The sequence below is a fragment of the Neomonachus schauinslandi genome, chromosome 2, assembly GCF_002201575.2.
Source record: "Neomonachus schauinslandi chromosome 2, ASM220157v2, whole genome shotgun sequence".
Lineage (NCBI taxonomy): Eukaryota > Metazoa > Chordata > Mammalia > Carnivora > Phocidae > Neomonachus > Neomonachus schauinslandi.
The window spans coordinates 153,731,894-153,748,488 of record NC_058404.1 but is presented as its reverse complement, the minus strand read 5'-3'; the positions used below and the strand labels follow the sequence as shown (position 1 = coordinate 153,748,488).

The window sequence follows — 16,595 nt, the reverse complement described above, 5'->3', positions numbered from 1 at the left end:
TTTAGAGAGGTTTCTTTAGGGAAAATGAATTAAATGAAGGCACAATTGGAGGCAGGGGGAGATTTCAGTGGTCCAGGTGAGTCTAGACAAGGGTAGTGACAGGCAAGAGTACTAGGTAGATTTGACAGATTTCAGGGATAGTACTGATAGACCTGGGTGATTAACTGGATGAGGTCAATGATGAGGGAGCAAAAGGAACTAAGAGTAACATCCTTGTTGAATGTCTTTGTAGATGGGTAGGACTATAATGCAGAGTTGCACTTGAATGGGGTAGAAATTATTGAAGCAGAAGTTTATTTGAGAAAACAAAAATTAAGTATAAATCAAATCTTTGTGACAGGACTAAGTTGCATTTAGAATCTGATGTTCATAGGAGTTTCCTGGGCTGGGGTTAGTTTCATGAGAATCACTGAGATTTAGATATTAACTAGAATTATAAGAGTGAGTGAGATGTCTCAGTATATAAAAAGAAAAGAGATGAAGGCTCAGTGTAGGCTTCCCCTGAGATAAACTAATAAAAAAGCATTTCTGAAAAAGGAAAAGTCCAGGGATTTGGAATGAAGAGTTGAAGTTAGAAAATGCCAGAAGAATGTAGAGAGATTTGTTACAGGGTGGGGCTGCCACAGAATGGCATGGGGAAGGAGGGGTCAGTTGGATATGGGGAGACATTGAGTTGCAACAACTAAATCATCTTATGTCTATGATACTAAGATCAGAGCAGGAAGCAGGTTGAGATTACCTGAACCCATGTTTTGAAAGGAGTACTTCCAGTGGTTCCCTGGTAGGTGAGTTTGGTATCCTGGTCTCCCACAGGTGCTTTATTTTCAGAAACTATGTAAAACTTTGACAAACACTAGAACTAGAATTCTGATAAACAGAATCAATATCATATTTCCATTGGTGTGGTTTCAATATTTCAATAGTCACAGTCTAAAGAGCTAAAGAGTGTATCTTTTTTATGGAAGAACTGGATAGCAAAGCCATCAGGCATCAGATTTCAAAGATTTAGTCAGTCCTATGAATTTTTAAATATAAGGGGTTGAATGATTTTATTAGAAATTATGACCACCAAGATTTTCATATTTTCCCTCTTTCTTTTTATAATAATACAAAATAAGGATTGGTATTTTTGTTCTTTGCTCTTGGTATTTTTAAAAAGATTTATTTATTTTAGAGAGAGAGCGGGAATGGGAGGGACAGAAGGGGAGGGAGAGAGAGAGAATCTCAAGCAGACCCCACACAAGCGTGGAGCCCGACTTGGGGCTCTCACGACCATGAGATCATGACCTGAGCCGAAACTGACTGCACCACCGAGGTGCCCTACTCTTAGCATTTTTGCTAAAATTTTATGAAATATATGAGTTTTAAAATCACCATTCTTCAGTAACATGTATTTTTTTAAAGTAATAATAATCGTCACCCAAGAATCATTTTTGTCGTGCTGCCCTTTGAGAATTTGAATAATAATGACACTGGAAAATATATGGGAACTTATGTTTTCCAATGAAAGTTTTAGTTCCTAAAATACATTATTCTTAAGATGAGATCTGTTTCCACATTAAAAAAAGTCTTCTAAATCATTTTTAAATTATAATTCACAGTTTGATCTTACATTTCCAGTTTATCTTTTGAGATGTGCATTGTCGTTGACAACAGACTATACTGCCTATGATAGCTTAAATCAAAGGACTTATTATTTCCATTATCTGAGAATTAGGAATGAATTTTTCATTTCTTATAAGTGTATAATAGGGAGGTAAAGATACTTGTGTTTTCAGATTAGTCGGCACAGCAACAAATACTAGAACTGATCTGGAAACTAATGAGATTCTGACAAATATTTTCACTGAAAATTAACATTTTGTTTTGCTCTTATATTTTTATTTCCTCCAGTGTATTTAAATGAACTCTTTTGTTCCTTGCAAGAAGGATTAATAGACTATGTAAGCGACTATATACTAATGTTTAGACCTGACAAATTTCTTATATTTGTTTTCCTGGTGTATAAATTAGGACAGAAACCCACTGTGGCTCACCAAAGTAAAAATTCAACTGCAAAAACCCAGTGGCTTATTTTTTTCTTATGTAAAGTTAGATGCAAGTCAGGCAGCCTTTCTTCATCTTTAGGTTGCACCATGTGGAACACATGGTGCCCAGGGAAACAGTGCTAAGGAAGAAGAAGAACACCAGAGGTAAATGACCTTGGCCAGGAAGGATCATTGCTTACTTCTGCTTATGGTCCATTGACCAGAACAGGTTAAATAACTGCAACTCATCTACAAAAAGGCTGGGGAAAGCAGAGAAAAACAAGAAATACTTACTGAGCACTGACTGCTTTGGTCACACTACGGGGTTCCTAGAACTGGAGAGTAGTTGAAGAATCCAGACTCTAGAAAGCCTGAAACAAAGGGATCTGGGAAACCAGGGATCTCAGAGGAAGGAACTAAGTCCTTGGAGAGCACACAGCTTTCTGCTCTCTTCTGACTCTTTCTTGCTTGGATCATTCACTCATGTAATTGTAATTGTTTATTTCTTGTGTCATTAAATTGATTTATAGGAACTTTGTATGTATACTGGATGTGAGTCATTTTAAAATTATGTGTTGCCTATCTACCTTTGCATTCTTTGGCTTGGCATTTCATTACCTTAATTTATTAACAAATTAATTTGATGAACTGATATTCTTAATTTTATCATTTTCCCTGGTAGTATTATCTGTAACTTATTTAAAAGCTATTTTTTGCATGAGAATATGAAGATATTATTTTATATTATTTTCCCAGAAGATTTTTATTTTCCTTTTATATTTATGTCTATAATCTCCATGAAACATTTTTTATAGGCTGTGAATATAAATCTAATTTTTCTTTTTAACTATTTAAGAATATCCAATTTCCTGCATCATACATTGAAAAGAGTATCCTATCTTCATTGCTCTACAGTGTAGGTTTTATTTTATTTTATTTTATTGATTTATTTTTATTTTATTTTATTTTATTTTATTTTATTTATTTATTTTTAAAGATTTTATTTATTTATTTGACAGAGAGAGAGAGAGCGCGAGAGAGGGAACACAAGCAGGGGGAGTGGGAGAAGGAGAAGCAGGCTTCCTGCGGAGCAGGGAGCCCGATGCAGGGCTCGATCCCAGGACCCTGGGATCAGGACCTGAGCCTAAGGCAGACGCTTAACGACTGAGCCACCCAGGCGCCCCTTATTGATTTATTTTTAAGGATTTTCTTTCTTTCTTTCTTTGAGAGAGAGAGCATGAGCAGGGGCAGGAGCAGGCTCCCTGCTGGGCAGGGAGCCCAACATGAGGCTTGATCCCAGGACCCGAGATCATGACCTGAGCCGAAGGCAGATGCTTAACTGATTGAGCCACCCAGGTGCCCCTCCAGTGTAGGTTTTTTAAAAAAATCAAGTGTTCTTTTAAATATGCACAGGTCTCTTTTTTCAATTCTGTTCTATTATTCTATTCTATCTTCATTCCAATACTCCACATAGTTGTACAGCTTTATAAGTCTTAAAATCTGGGGAGGCAAGTTTTACTACTTGTTTGTCTTCTTCAAGGGGTTTTTGGCTGTTATTGGCACTTAAACCTTCTATTTAAATGTCAGATTCAGTTTGTCCTATCACAAACACACACACACACACACACACATTCTATTGAGATTATTGGGAATGTGTTGAATCTGTGGAGTCTAGTTGGTAATGGCACCTTTAAAAAATTAAACCTATAAATACATGAACATGGTATATCCTATTATTTTATGGTCTTTTATTTCTGTCAATAAAGTTCACAATTTTCTTAATAGAGGTCTTACACATCTAATGTTACATGTATTCCTAGGTACTTGACTACTAATTTTTATTTTATTTTATTTTTTTTAAGATTTTATTTATTTATTTGAGAGAGAGAGAATGAGAGAGAGCACATGAGAGGGGGGGAGGGGCAGAGGAGAAGCAGACTCCCTGCCGAGCAGGGAGCCCGATGCGGGACTCGATCCTGCGACTCCAGGATCATGACCTGAGCCGAAGGCAGTTGCTTAACCAACTGAGCCACCCAGGCGCCCGACTACTAATTTTTAAATGATTTTCTATGATAGTCTCTGTAGTGTTATATTTTTATAGATATTCTATCAGATTAAGAAATTTTCCTTCTATTCCAGTTTGCTAAAATCATATATTATATGATTAATGAAGAAAAATGCATATTTGAATCTACCTCACATTCTTGGAATTAAGTGAACTTGGTTTTAATGTTTTACCATTTTTTACATTACTGTTTTCAGTTTGCTAATATTCTGTTTAGGATTTTTGCTTGGGGTTGTGATTGGCCTTTAACTTATTTCTTTTACTGTTCTTCTCACCTTTTTTTTTTAAACTTGCAGTTGGCCAACCTCATTAAATGAGTTTTATTCTAATCTTTGGAAAAGAACATGTATTGGTATTATATCTTTCTTAAGTGTTTGGTAACATTTATCAGAGACTCTCTCTTGGCACAGATTTTCTCATTCAGTTTTAAATTATAGATCTAGCGTCTCCCATAGTTAAATAACAATTCAGATTTTCTGTAAGTTTTGTGTCATTTTTGATAAATTATGAAATTACCATGAACTTAATATATATTCATTTGAAGTCAATTAAGTTATAAAATTGCTTATAATTTCCTCATTATTTTCCTAATGACCATAGGATCTGTAGTGAAGACTTTTCTAAGCCCAATACTGAGTATTTGTATCTTCTCTCTTTTTCTTACCCTTCAACTTCACTAGAGGTTTGTAGATTTTATGTTTAGTAGTTGATTTTTGTTTTGTTTTTTTTCCTAATAAGCTACTTTTGACTTTGTGGGTCCTATAAAAATATAATATTTTATGTATATATTATATATATATTCTATTTTATCTCTGCTCTCTTATTTTTTTACTTTGTTTCAGTCTATTTTGTTCTTCATTTTCTAATTTTGAGATGTATGCTTGACTCACTTTTTCCTCTTTCTTAACATATATGCATGTGTGTTATGTGTTTTCAGAAGAAACACATGTTCAAAAGAACACATTTTAGTTCATCTTCCTTTTTTTTAAATATTTCAGATATTTTTTTATTTCTTCAAATTTATCAGGGGTGACTGAAATAAACAATATAATAGAGTCCCATCATCATGGAAATAGCTTTAAGAGACAACTGGTCAGATGAATATTATTGCTTCCCATTTCCAATCAGTAAATAGTTGCCATTTATAAATAGCCAGTTGGTCAGGAATGCTCAAGATATGTTATATAATACAATACGACTGTTCATGGGGCGGGAGTGGGGGACTAGGATATAACTTACGTGAACTTTTTGATTTCATCATATAAGATAAGCACAAAGGCACCACTCATGCGCCTGAGAACACTGGACCAGGAACTTTTGAAAAAAGCTTTGGCTGCTTCATCATGAGCAATCTTCCTCCAGCAGTCAAACTTGTCAGTTCCTTTGTGCCCTGACTGCATCATCATTTGGCGATGAACAGTGTCAAATGGATAGGAAGTGAACCCAGCAACCGCTGTGACAGTTTGTACGCTCATCCGGCTGATAAAGATGTGCATACTCTTGAGATCTGGAAGAATTCCCTTTGCAGTGTTCTAGATACCAAAGTAGGCACCTTGGCAGATAATGCCCTGCACAGACACATTAAAGCCTTGGTACAGGCCCTTAATCCCATCAGATTTATAGATCTCAACCAAGGAGTCACTTCAGAATCCCTTTCAGCCCCAGCTTTGCCCACATCAGCTGTTAGACAGGTATGGGCAAAATTAAGAGGATACACAAAACACAAGGATGTGGCCCCAGCGGCACCACCTGATGTCAGATTCCCTGAGAAGTGGCGTCAAAACTGGGTCCTCTTGTCCACACCACCCAGAAAGATCTGCTTGATTTATCTTTGAAGGCAAAGTTGAGAGCTTGGGTGGGCAAGTATCTGATGACATTGTCCAGGTTACCACACTAAGAGGACAGGGCTTCCTGCTCCTTGGGGATGTGAACCATGCCGTCTATAATGCCGTTGTATTGCTTATCTGTGGTGATTTCCTTGTGGGCATGCTGCACCTGTAGCAGCAGCTTGACCCACTGGAAGGGTGCTACCACAGTCTTGGAGATGGCCAGGCCACTCTACCTGCTAGGAAGTCCTTGGCGAAGGACACACTGGCATCTGTCATACTGGAAGGAAAGAGGAGGTGGGCAACTGGGGGACTGTGATAGGAACCAGCTGGGACTCCAGGACTCATCTTCTAATATTGATATCTAGTATTTTCATTTTCAATAACATCACAATATGTTTTAAATTTTCCATTATGATGTCCAAACATTTGGATATTTTTAGTTATTTTTTGTTATTGATTCCTAGTAAAAATTTATTATGGTCAGAAAAAAATAAAATTTTCAATTCTTTGAAGTATTTTGAGGCTTGATTTATAGGCCAGTACACAGCCAATTTTTGCTTTGTTGTGTTTTTAAAGTTTTTATTTATTTATTTTAGAGAGAGTGCATGAACGGGTGGAGGGGCTGAGGGGGAGGGAGAGGGAGAGAGAATCTCAAGCAGACTACGCAGAGCCCAGGAGCCCAATGCCCTGCCCTCCCACAACCCTGAGATCATGACCCCAGCAGAAACCAAGAATCACACCCTTAACTGACTGAGACACCCAGGTGCCCCCCCAGTCAGTTTTTTAAAAAAGGTTTCATGTGTGCTTGCCCAGCACATACATTATGCAGTTGTTTCATTATCATGGTTGTTCAAATATTCTGCTTTTCCCCAGTTCTTCTGTTATGTGCCTAGAGAGAAATATTAAAAGCTTCCACTATCATCATAGATTTTCCATTTATCCTTGTACTTATGTCAATATTTGCTTTTTAATATTCAAGGCCAGTTATTATATTTAAGAAATTAAAATGTTTATGTGGTCCTGGTGAATTAAACTCTTATCATTATGAAGTGATCCTCTTGATTTCTAATAATGCCTTTGCCTTAATTCTGATGTCTACTGATATTAATATATCTATGCCAGCAATCTGTTGCTCTTTGTATAATAATTTTTTTCTAGCATTTAACTTACAAATCTATATCCTGTATGTTTAAATCATTAATGTTTAAATATTTTTCTATAAACAATAGGGATTTAAAAATACAACTGACAATTTTTTTTTTTAAAGATTTTATTTATTTATTTGAGAAAGAGAGAAAGCATGAGGTGGGGAGGGTCAGAGGGAGAAGCAGACTCCTCGCTGAGCAAGGAGCCCGATGCGGGACTCGATCCCGGGACTCCAGGATCATGACCTGAGCTGAAGGCAGTCGCTTAACCAACTGAGCCACCCAGGCGCCCTACAACTGACAGTTTTTAAAAAATAGAATATTTACTTTTTATATTAAAAGTAATTTTTGATATTAGACTTTATAGTTTTTTAACACAAAGTGTTTTCATTTGTTCTGTGTTTCTTATTTCTCTTCTTCCCTTTTTTTTTTTAATTGTTGTATTTTTTTTTACCACTGCTGGATTAAAGTTATACAATCAATTTCTCTTTAGTTGTTATTACAGATATTGCCATATGCTCCCACGACTTATCAAAGCCTTAGGCTGATAAATTGTTTTACTCTATAGAGGATTATAGAGCAGTTTAACTTCCATTAAACCCCACCAGCCATGATTATACTACATTTACTATACTTTCTCTCTCTCATAGATTGTTTTTCTGCCTGAAAAAGTTTCTCTGATATGTTGTTAAGATTGGGGTTGCTAGTGGTAGATTCACCCAGGTGTTTTTTGTTTTTGTTTTTCAATCTCAAATTGTCTTTGTCTAGCCTCATCCTTGAAAAGTATTTTCCCCAGATATTGAATTTTAGGTTGGTAAGTTATTTTCTCTCAATCCCTTGAGAGAAAATTTTATTACATCCAGTTTCTATTCTTGCTCTTGAGAAGTCAGCTAAACATCTAATTGCTCCCTTTTTTGGAGGTAATCTTTTTTTTCTGTAATTGCTTCTACCATTTTGTTTGTCTTTTTTTTTCCTCCGTAGTTTTTGTGTGATGTGGTATGTGTAGATTTCTTTTCATTTACCTGCTTGAGATACAATAGACTTCTCATCCATAATTTCACCAAAAATTGCATACCGCATTGTACTCTCTGAGATTCTAATTAAATCCTTGTTGCAGCTTTTATTTTTAACCCGTGTTTTCTCTTTTTTATTTCCCACTTTTTTTGATGATCTGTTCTTCATTGTAGTTAATTTCTTTTTCTTCCCCTTAAATTAACTGTCTTCTCAGTTGTCTCAGTCTATTGACTGCAGCATTTATCATACTATTCTAGAAATTCTATTTGATTTTTTTCAGATCCGTTCATTTTATATAATTACTATTTTCTTGCTTAAATATTCAAGTGTGACATTCCTATTTATTTATTATTATTTTTAAAAGATTTTATTTGTCAGAGAGAGCATGCACAAGCAGGGGGAGCTGCAGACAGAGCGAGAGGCAGTCTCCCTACTGAGCAAGGAGCCTGATGCAGGACTTGATCCCAGGACCCCAGGATCATGACCTGAGCCAAAGGTAGATGCTTAACCAACTGAGCTACCCAGGTGTCCCTTTATTTATTTATTTTAAAAGATTTGTTTATTTATTTGAGAGAAAGGGAAAGTGAGAGCATGAGTGGAGGAAAGGGCAGAGGGAAAGGGAGAGATTCCTCAAGCAGACTTCCTGCTGAGCACAGAACCTGATGGGGGACTTGATCCCAGGACCCTGAGATCATGACCTGAGGTGAAATCAAGAGTTGGATGCTTAACCAACTGAGCCACCCAGGTACCCCTCTTCTTTATTTTTAAACATCATAAGCATAGCTGTTTTACAGTCTAGTTATAGGTGTTTATAGTTCTGTCTCTGTGTCTAACCCCCAATCTCACTGCTTATTTGAAAAAAAAAATTTTTTTTTGATGATAAGATACTGTTTTCTTCCTTCAAGAATTATTCTAGACACATAAGGACACTAGTAAGTCAGTTTCTCCTTTATCGGATTTCATATTTTCTGGTCTATCCGGATGATTTGAATGCTAGGTACAGTAGGGATGGTTTAATTCCAGTTAATCTTCTAGGGTATAACCATTTCAGTATCTGCTTACAGTGGTGGGGATGATTCAGTAGTTCCCCAACTAGAGACCAAGTAGATCAAGATTTTTGATCTCCTAATCCTGTGAGGCTGTAAAATTTTCAGCGCAGCCTTCTGATTTCATCTTCTGGAAAGGAAAATGACCTTAGAGCAAACACAGCCCAAGTATAGGGCTCACTTCACTTCTCTGGATTCCAAAGCATCCAGTTTAACTCAGCCTGCTAATTCTTAGGAACTTATTCTTTTTTTTTTTTAAAGATTTTATTTATTTATTTGAGACAGAGAGAATGAGAGAGAGAGCACATGAGAGGGGGGAGGGTCAGAGGGAGAAGTAGACTCCCTGCCGAGCAGGGAGCCCGATGCGGGACTCGATCCCGGGACTCCAGGATCATGACCTGAGCCGAAGGCAGTCGCTTAACCAACTGAGCCACCCAGGCGCCCTAGGAACTTATTCTTATCTAGTAAAACTAAGAATTTTATTTTTAATTTGTCCTACTTGTAAAGTTGCTTTTAGCAGGAAGGTTGGTCAAAATTACCTAGATGCTCATTATTGAAAGTGGAATTATTTTGGGAATTTTAGTTTTTCCTTTTGCAAAGTGATCAGGCATTACAGGGACCTATTGATAGCTAGGGATCTTAGATATAGTTTGTATCCTTAGAAGGACCCAGGTCCTTAACTTCTACTTCCATAGGCCAATGAAATCTATCACAGGAAAACCACTGAATCAAGATCAGAGTCAGTAGCCCCTAAGACTATAATGGTATCTCTTAGTAAATTTATCTGTTTTATATTCCTTCTCTATTTATTCACAAGGGGAATCCCTCCTGCTTTTCCCTTCTGCCTCCCTCCTATCCCTTCCTTTCCCCCTCCTTCCTTTTCTCTTTTCAAATAATTCATACTTCAGGAAAGTATTCTTCATAGACCAAAATATCTAGGCACTTAAGTAGTACAACACTCAGGAGAAAGATAGCAAATTGTTAGATTCTTATATCATGAAAGATGAATTTTTGGAGTAGAATATGGGTGATATCGTTGAGTTAGGAGAGTGATCTTTCTTTTAAGTCTTTTCTTTTGCAGTTTAACTTCACTGCTTAGTATCTGTGCTCTGGGATGGAATGCTAGAGAGCAGCATGTATAGGAAGGAAGTCATAATCAGTTTGATTAAGGTGAGTGGTCACTAAAAATATGACTTAATATCATGATTGCCATTGTTTTCATAAATACAAATACAAATAGTTACTGTATGGAATGTTCATATACCAGGCACTCTGGTAGACAGATGGTACATACTATGTTAATCCTTAGATGTAAATGTCATCTGTTCAAATGGGGATCCTGAGGTTCAGAAGTTTAAGTGACTTGTCTAGGTCCAAATTAAGAATGGAGTTTTTCACTTCTCAACCTGGCGAAAGCAATCTTTGGGGAAAATTTACTATTATCTCAGGCTAAAAATTCAGTGTTTGGGTAGCAAAAATGCTATTTTACTATTATCTGGCAGTGATGGGAGATGAGGAAAATGGAGAGGCTCGGCCAAAGGTGCTAATAAAACAAATGACTGGAGTGCATATAGTTAAGGTTGGTCTATAAGTGTATTTCTTATTTATTGCCAAGTCTTCTTTCTCATCTTTGACCATATGTTCCATTTTTGTGCATTTTCTCACTCTTCTAAACTTACCTTCAATACTGTTTTCACCTGTCTCTACCCCAGATTGAAGTTTTCTTGGCCCTGCATACATCTAGAGACAAGCAGCCATTTCTAGTTTGTTTATGCAATTTAGAACTGTCCTTACTCAGCTTAATGCTTGGGGCTCCACAGTGGCATTGGGTGTGAGGCAATGGTACCAAACAAACAATAGAAAAAGTCAGAGTAGTCCTGGGTAATAACTTTCCATCTTTTCCCCCTCTGGCTACTATAAGTGATGGTGGACCTTAGGAGCTAGGATGAGTTCTCATCTATCTTAATTCTCTTTGACAGCATAATATGTGTTTCTCTAGGCTGTATAGTACTCACATTACTGAAAGCTGATTTCATGCCAGGAGGTAAATATAGTGAACAAAAGTAAAGTATTATTAGTTTCATATATTTTATTTAAAGAATGTAATTATAATTCTTGGTGCCACCAAAATAAGTTTGCAAAGTTCAAGCTTGCCTGTGTAAACTTAGATTTTTTTTTTAAAGATTTTATTTATTTATTTGAGACAGAGAGAATGAGAGAGAGAGAGCACATGAGAGGGGGGAGGGTCAGAGGGAGAAGCAGGCTCCCTGCCGAACAGGGATCCCGATGCGGGACTCGATCCAGGGACTCCAGGATCATGACCTGAGCCGAAAGCAGTCGCTTAACCAACTGAGCCACCCAGGCGCCCTAGATTTTTTTTTTTAAAGACTTCTAGATGCCATTGGAATGGTTGTCTCAAGGTGGTAGGGTGTTGTAATAATATAATGGAGTCCACTCTCGGCTGTCTGTAATTATTGTATAAGTTATTATTACAAATTATTGTTAGTAGGCATGATTTTTCTGATTTGGCCCTATGAAATTAAGCATTTTTTTTGAAGGTTACGTTTCAATCACACCATCATCTCTAACAACATTTATGTGAAAAGAAAACAATGTAAGGTGAGAACAGTGCAATATTTATCTTAGACATTCATAAGTTTTACAAAGAAATCTCTGAAGACTACATCTTTGTAACTGTATCCCTGAAACAATCTTACTCTGTCATCCTGCAGGTTTATTTGTTCTGCAACTTCATAATTCAGGGAAGGACAACTTTGGTAAACATCCTCTAGCAGTTGATGTTTTGGGGAACAATAAACCTAAATCTTACATATTGCTTTATTTTAGCTCCAGGAAGATATTAAATATTTTTATAACAGTCTGCCTTTCTTTGGCATTAAGTCTTTGCTTATATGATACCCCAACAGTTATATTAATAGCTGCTAAAATGTGATTATATTAAGCTGTTTGTATCAAATTGTGGAGTGCCCTACAGTTTTACTATTATTTCCATTTTTATGCATACAAGGAAGAATACTCTCAAGCAAACCATTGGCAGATGTTCCCAATTTCATTGCTGATACTGTTTTTAAAAAATGTTCCAAGGAAAATGCTCATACCATCTAAGTAGGAGGTGCTCATCTTAGCCCAAGCTATGAAACCAACTGATAAGTTTCTATTAGCTATAAGATGGTTTCATAACTCTTGCATGGCAGGAGTACTAAAATCTATAGCTAAGAATTTGTATTTATATTCCCACTATGGGTGGAAATTCTTCCCCCGACCTCCATCCCCAAGAGTCACTCAGAACCAATAACCTCTGGACACAACTCTAACAGTAAAGAGACTGAATTTGGAACAGCAACTGCAAGAGCTTTCTGTACCTCCCTTTGGCCCAAGAGGCAGACGAAATGCAAGACATAATAGGTATTTCCGCCTATGCACCTTTCAATTCTGATGTGGGACCTAATCTTTCCGATTCTCCCAGAAAGGGGGTATTGCTTTTGCTTTATTACTTTGACTAGAAATGTGGTTTTAGAAGCTTTCACTTGCCTTTTTCTTTTAAAATAACCTTTACTTCATGGGTTAGGGAACCAATGTCATGATATTACCAGCCTTCTAAGATCACTATGAGAACATCTCAAGTCAAACTCTACTTATTATTTGACCCTCATAAATTCCCACTTTCATTGCTAGATCAGCATAATATCCTATGTGGCCAGAAATTAGTTGTTAGTTTAGAGCCTGGTAGTAGACAGAATAATGATCACCCAAAGGTACCTATATCCTACCCTCTGGAACCTGTGGGTATGTTATGGAATTAGGGTTGTAGATGGAATAAAGACTACTAATTAACTGACCTTGGGATGGGAGGATTATACTGGGTTATTCAGGTAGGCCCAATATACTCACGGGGGTCCTTATAATGGAAGAGATGCACATGATTATGTCAAATTGTGATGTGAAAAAGTCTTGACCAGTAATTATTGGCTTTGAATATAGAAGTGGGCCAGGAACCAAGAAATATGGGCAGCTTTTAGAAACTGGAAAAAGAAAAATCTAGATTCTCCCCTAGAGCCTCCAGAAAGGAAGGAAGTTTTGCTGACATTTTCATTTTAGCCCAGAAACACCCATTTCAGACTTAGGACTTTCAGAACCGTAATTTTGTGTGTGGGGGGGTGTATACTGTCAATTTGTGAAATTTTTTAAAGCAGCAATAGAAAACTAATGCTGAGACCATGTCAAATAAATCTTGAAAAATCTGAACATTTCTCTTTCTTTAATGCATAATCACCTTGGTTGATAGCAGCAAGTTCTTAAAGACATAAGTCTTCAACATATGAATTTTGGGGAATACAAACATTCAACCCATAACACAGCCTTTCTAGAGCCAGGATTAAGGGCTGTTTGGTTGTGTTGCTCATAATAAATCTATTCTATCAACTCTATATCACTAAATCTTTGGAACTTTCAGTGTATTTTGGGCACCTCAATTTCATTTATTATAGATCTCGGAAATATCAGCCAACCATTCAAATGAAAGGTAGAATCCTACTTTTTTGAGCTTGTATATTGAAGTTAGTCTAGTTAAAAGCAGCTGCCTCTCCAAGGTTTTTGAATTCTTCATGTTTCTCTTAATCATCTGTCACAACAGGCCCTTGGTCTGCCAAAATTTCCTTCACATCATTTCCTTTTATGTGCCTACAGGCTTAATGAAATTAAATAACTCTTTTTTGCATACCATTGGTTAATAGTCCCATCTTCTAAGGTCAACTGGATCCTAATTACCTCCAACATATAGTGTAGTACTGGTTTCAGGAGTAGAATTTAGTGATTCACACTTACATAGAACACTCACCGCTCATCCCAAAAAATTCCCTCCTTAATGCCCATCACCCATTTGGCACATCCCCCAATCCTCCTCCCTTCCAGCAACCCTCAGTTTGTTCTCTGTAGTTGAGAGTCTTTTATGGTTTGCCTCTAGGTTTTCTATCAGAAATATTACTACCCTGCATGATATTGATCAAAGCTTTTCATCAGAATAATGTCTTAAAAATGAAAATTTATCGTGTGCCACATATTCTTTACAGTGTTGACTCACATTAAAAATCTATCTACTTTATTCACTTACTGATATCTTTAGGTGATTGTTACTATTTGTTTTTTTTTCTTTGTTGTTTTGTCCTATATATTTCTTTAAAGATTTATTTATCTATTTTGGAGAGAGAGAGAGAGCGGGAGAGAGTGTGGGGAGGAGGGGCAGAAGGAGAGGGAGAGAGAGTCTCAAGCAGACTTCACACTGAGCACAGAGCCCGACAATGGCACTCCATCCCAGGACCCTGAGATCACAACCTGAGCCAAAACCAAGAGTCAGACACTTAACCGACTGCACTACCCAGAAGCCCCTGTCCTGTATTTTGATTGGAATTTATAATTGTCATCTTTAGGAATTTCTCTCCAATTGGAGAACTCTTGGTCATAAAAAAATCTAAATGTGCCTGTTTTTTTTTTTTAATGTGAATGTAGGCTCATTGCCTAATTTTTGAAACATAGCCATACCCATTTGTTTATATGTTTACTGGCTGTTTTCCTTTAAAAGGGCAGAATACAGTAATTTGGACAAAGACCATAGGGAATGGTCACAAATGCTAAAGAATTTACTCTCTAGCTCTTTACAGAAATAATTTTCTGACTCTTGTCTTAAGCTATTATTCAGAATGTGTACCTCTTTTGGGGGGATGGGTTGGGGTGGGGATTTTAGCATATTGATTATCTGGTTTCCACACATATGATATGCAAACGTCAGTGTCAGCTGAGTAAAAGTTATGTGTTTCAGGGGATAGGAGACCAAAAGGGTCATTAACATGTACCAAGAACGGTAATGATATTGATTGGGTTCTTAGTGCACACAGCATTGCTGCACAGAACAACGATTGAGTTCAAGGTAATGGGCATGCCCAATCTGAATTTTTTTTTTTTTAATGCAGATATAATTCTAATATATATATTTTAAAAGACAGAATATGTATGTAACACAACATTAAAAGCTCTTCACTGAAAATGGCTAAAAAGGGAAGGAAAGAAAGCTTGGAAAGAAAACTCTAAACTATGTTGGAAAATATCCCAAATGAAATTATGATAAGAAATTCAAGAGGGAGCGAATTTCTTTTTTGTTTGAGTTTAAGTCCTGCTAATTGTTAAGGCAATTGAGATTGAAGTAACAAAGCCAAAGCAAAATTTGGTTGTTAAAATGTGCTATGTACCTGGCTAACTTTCAGTGCATAGGAGGGCCCAATGTAGACAAACTTACATATCGACAACATTGATATAATTTTTGTAAGGTTTGAGATGACAGCATATTTGCGGAGTACCCATGCTTGGCACATGATAGACACTTAATAATTTTAGTAGTATTTTTTAAAGATATTATTTATTTACTTAGAGAGAAGAGGGGAGGGAAGTGAGGGAGAGGGAGAGAGAATCCCAAGCAGGCTCCAGGCTCAGTGCTGAGCCCAAAGCAGGGCTCACACGACCTTGAGATCAGGACCTGAGCCAAAATCAAGAGTCAGACACTTAACCGACTGAGTCACCCAGGTGTGCCTATAGTAATATTTTTGAATGTAATTACTTTTATTTACCTCCAATACCATGAAGAAATTGCTACCATTCCCACTATTGCTCTGAGATGGTCTCACTTGTAAGATAGATTATGTTAGATAGAGTCTAGGACAGTTCGTGGTGTGTATTAGACATGCTTCCTACCTCTCTGTTTTTTTTGTCTCTCTTATTTCACCCCTGGAAAAAAATGTTTATGAAGCCCTAATTCATTTATCAATTGGCTTGATACTGACCCCAAAAATGAACTCTTATAAAGAGAATTACACATGTGCACATGTGTGTGCCACAGACTCCTGGTTCTTCAATTAGAAGTGCTTTTAGGGGAATGACAGTAAACACTAACTCTTTGTGAAAGTCACACAGCTTTCAGAAGAAGGTGGATTTTTTTATGCCACCAAAAGAGCTAATGTATATGTCTGTGACATTTTGCAAACAAATAAACAATGTTTCGGAGGCTGCTAAATTTGAAATCAGAGAAGAGATGATAGGTAGCACTCATCATGTAATTAAGTTAGGCTTACTAGCTACTGGGTGATAAAATATAGTTTAGGCAATCGATCAATTTTGCAGCATATTTTTAATGTCTCCAGATATTTGTGGGAATTGATTGCTATTATTTCATTAGGTAACATCATTGCATTATTTTAAGGTTGATATCAGTAGCCACAGGCACATTTCAAAATATAAGAACTAAATGTTAAAAGGTGACCTTCCATCTTAGAACACAGATAAATAGTAAATGAGCTCTATAACCTCCAATATTGATGTTTCAGGGTAATTTAATAACAAGACCCTTAACTAAATACTGAAGTGTGATACTATACATCACACTTAGAGGCATTCACAAACTT

The 16,595-nt window shown here is 36.7% G+C and overlaps 1 pseudogene; it reads right to left on the bottom strand.

Moving 5' to 3' along the window:
* Positions 1-5,327: 5,327 nt before the first annotated feature.
* Positions 5,328-6,197, bottom strand: LOC110591509 (annotated as a pseudogene).
* Between the last annotated feature and the right edge of the window lie 10,398 nt (positions 6,198-16,595).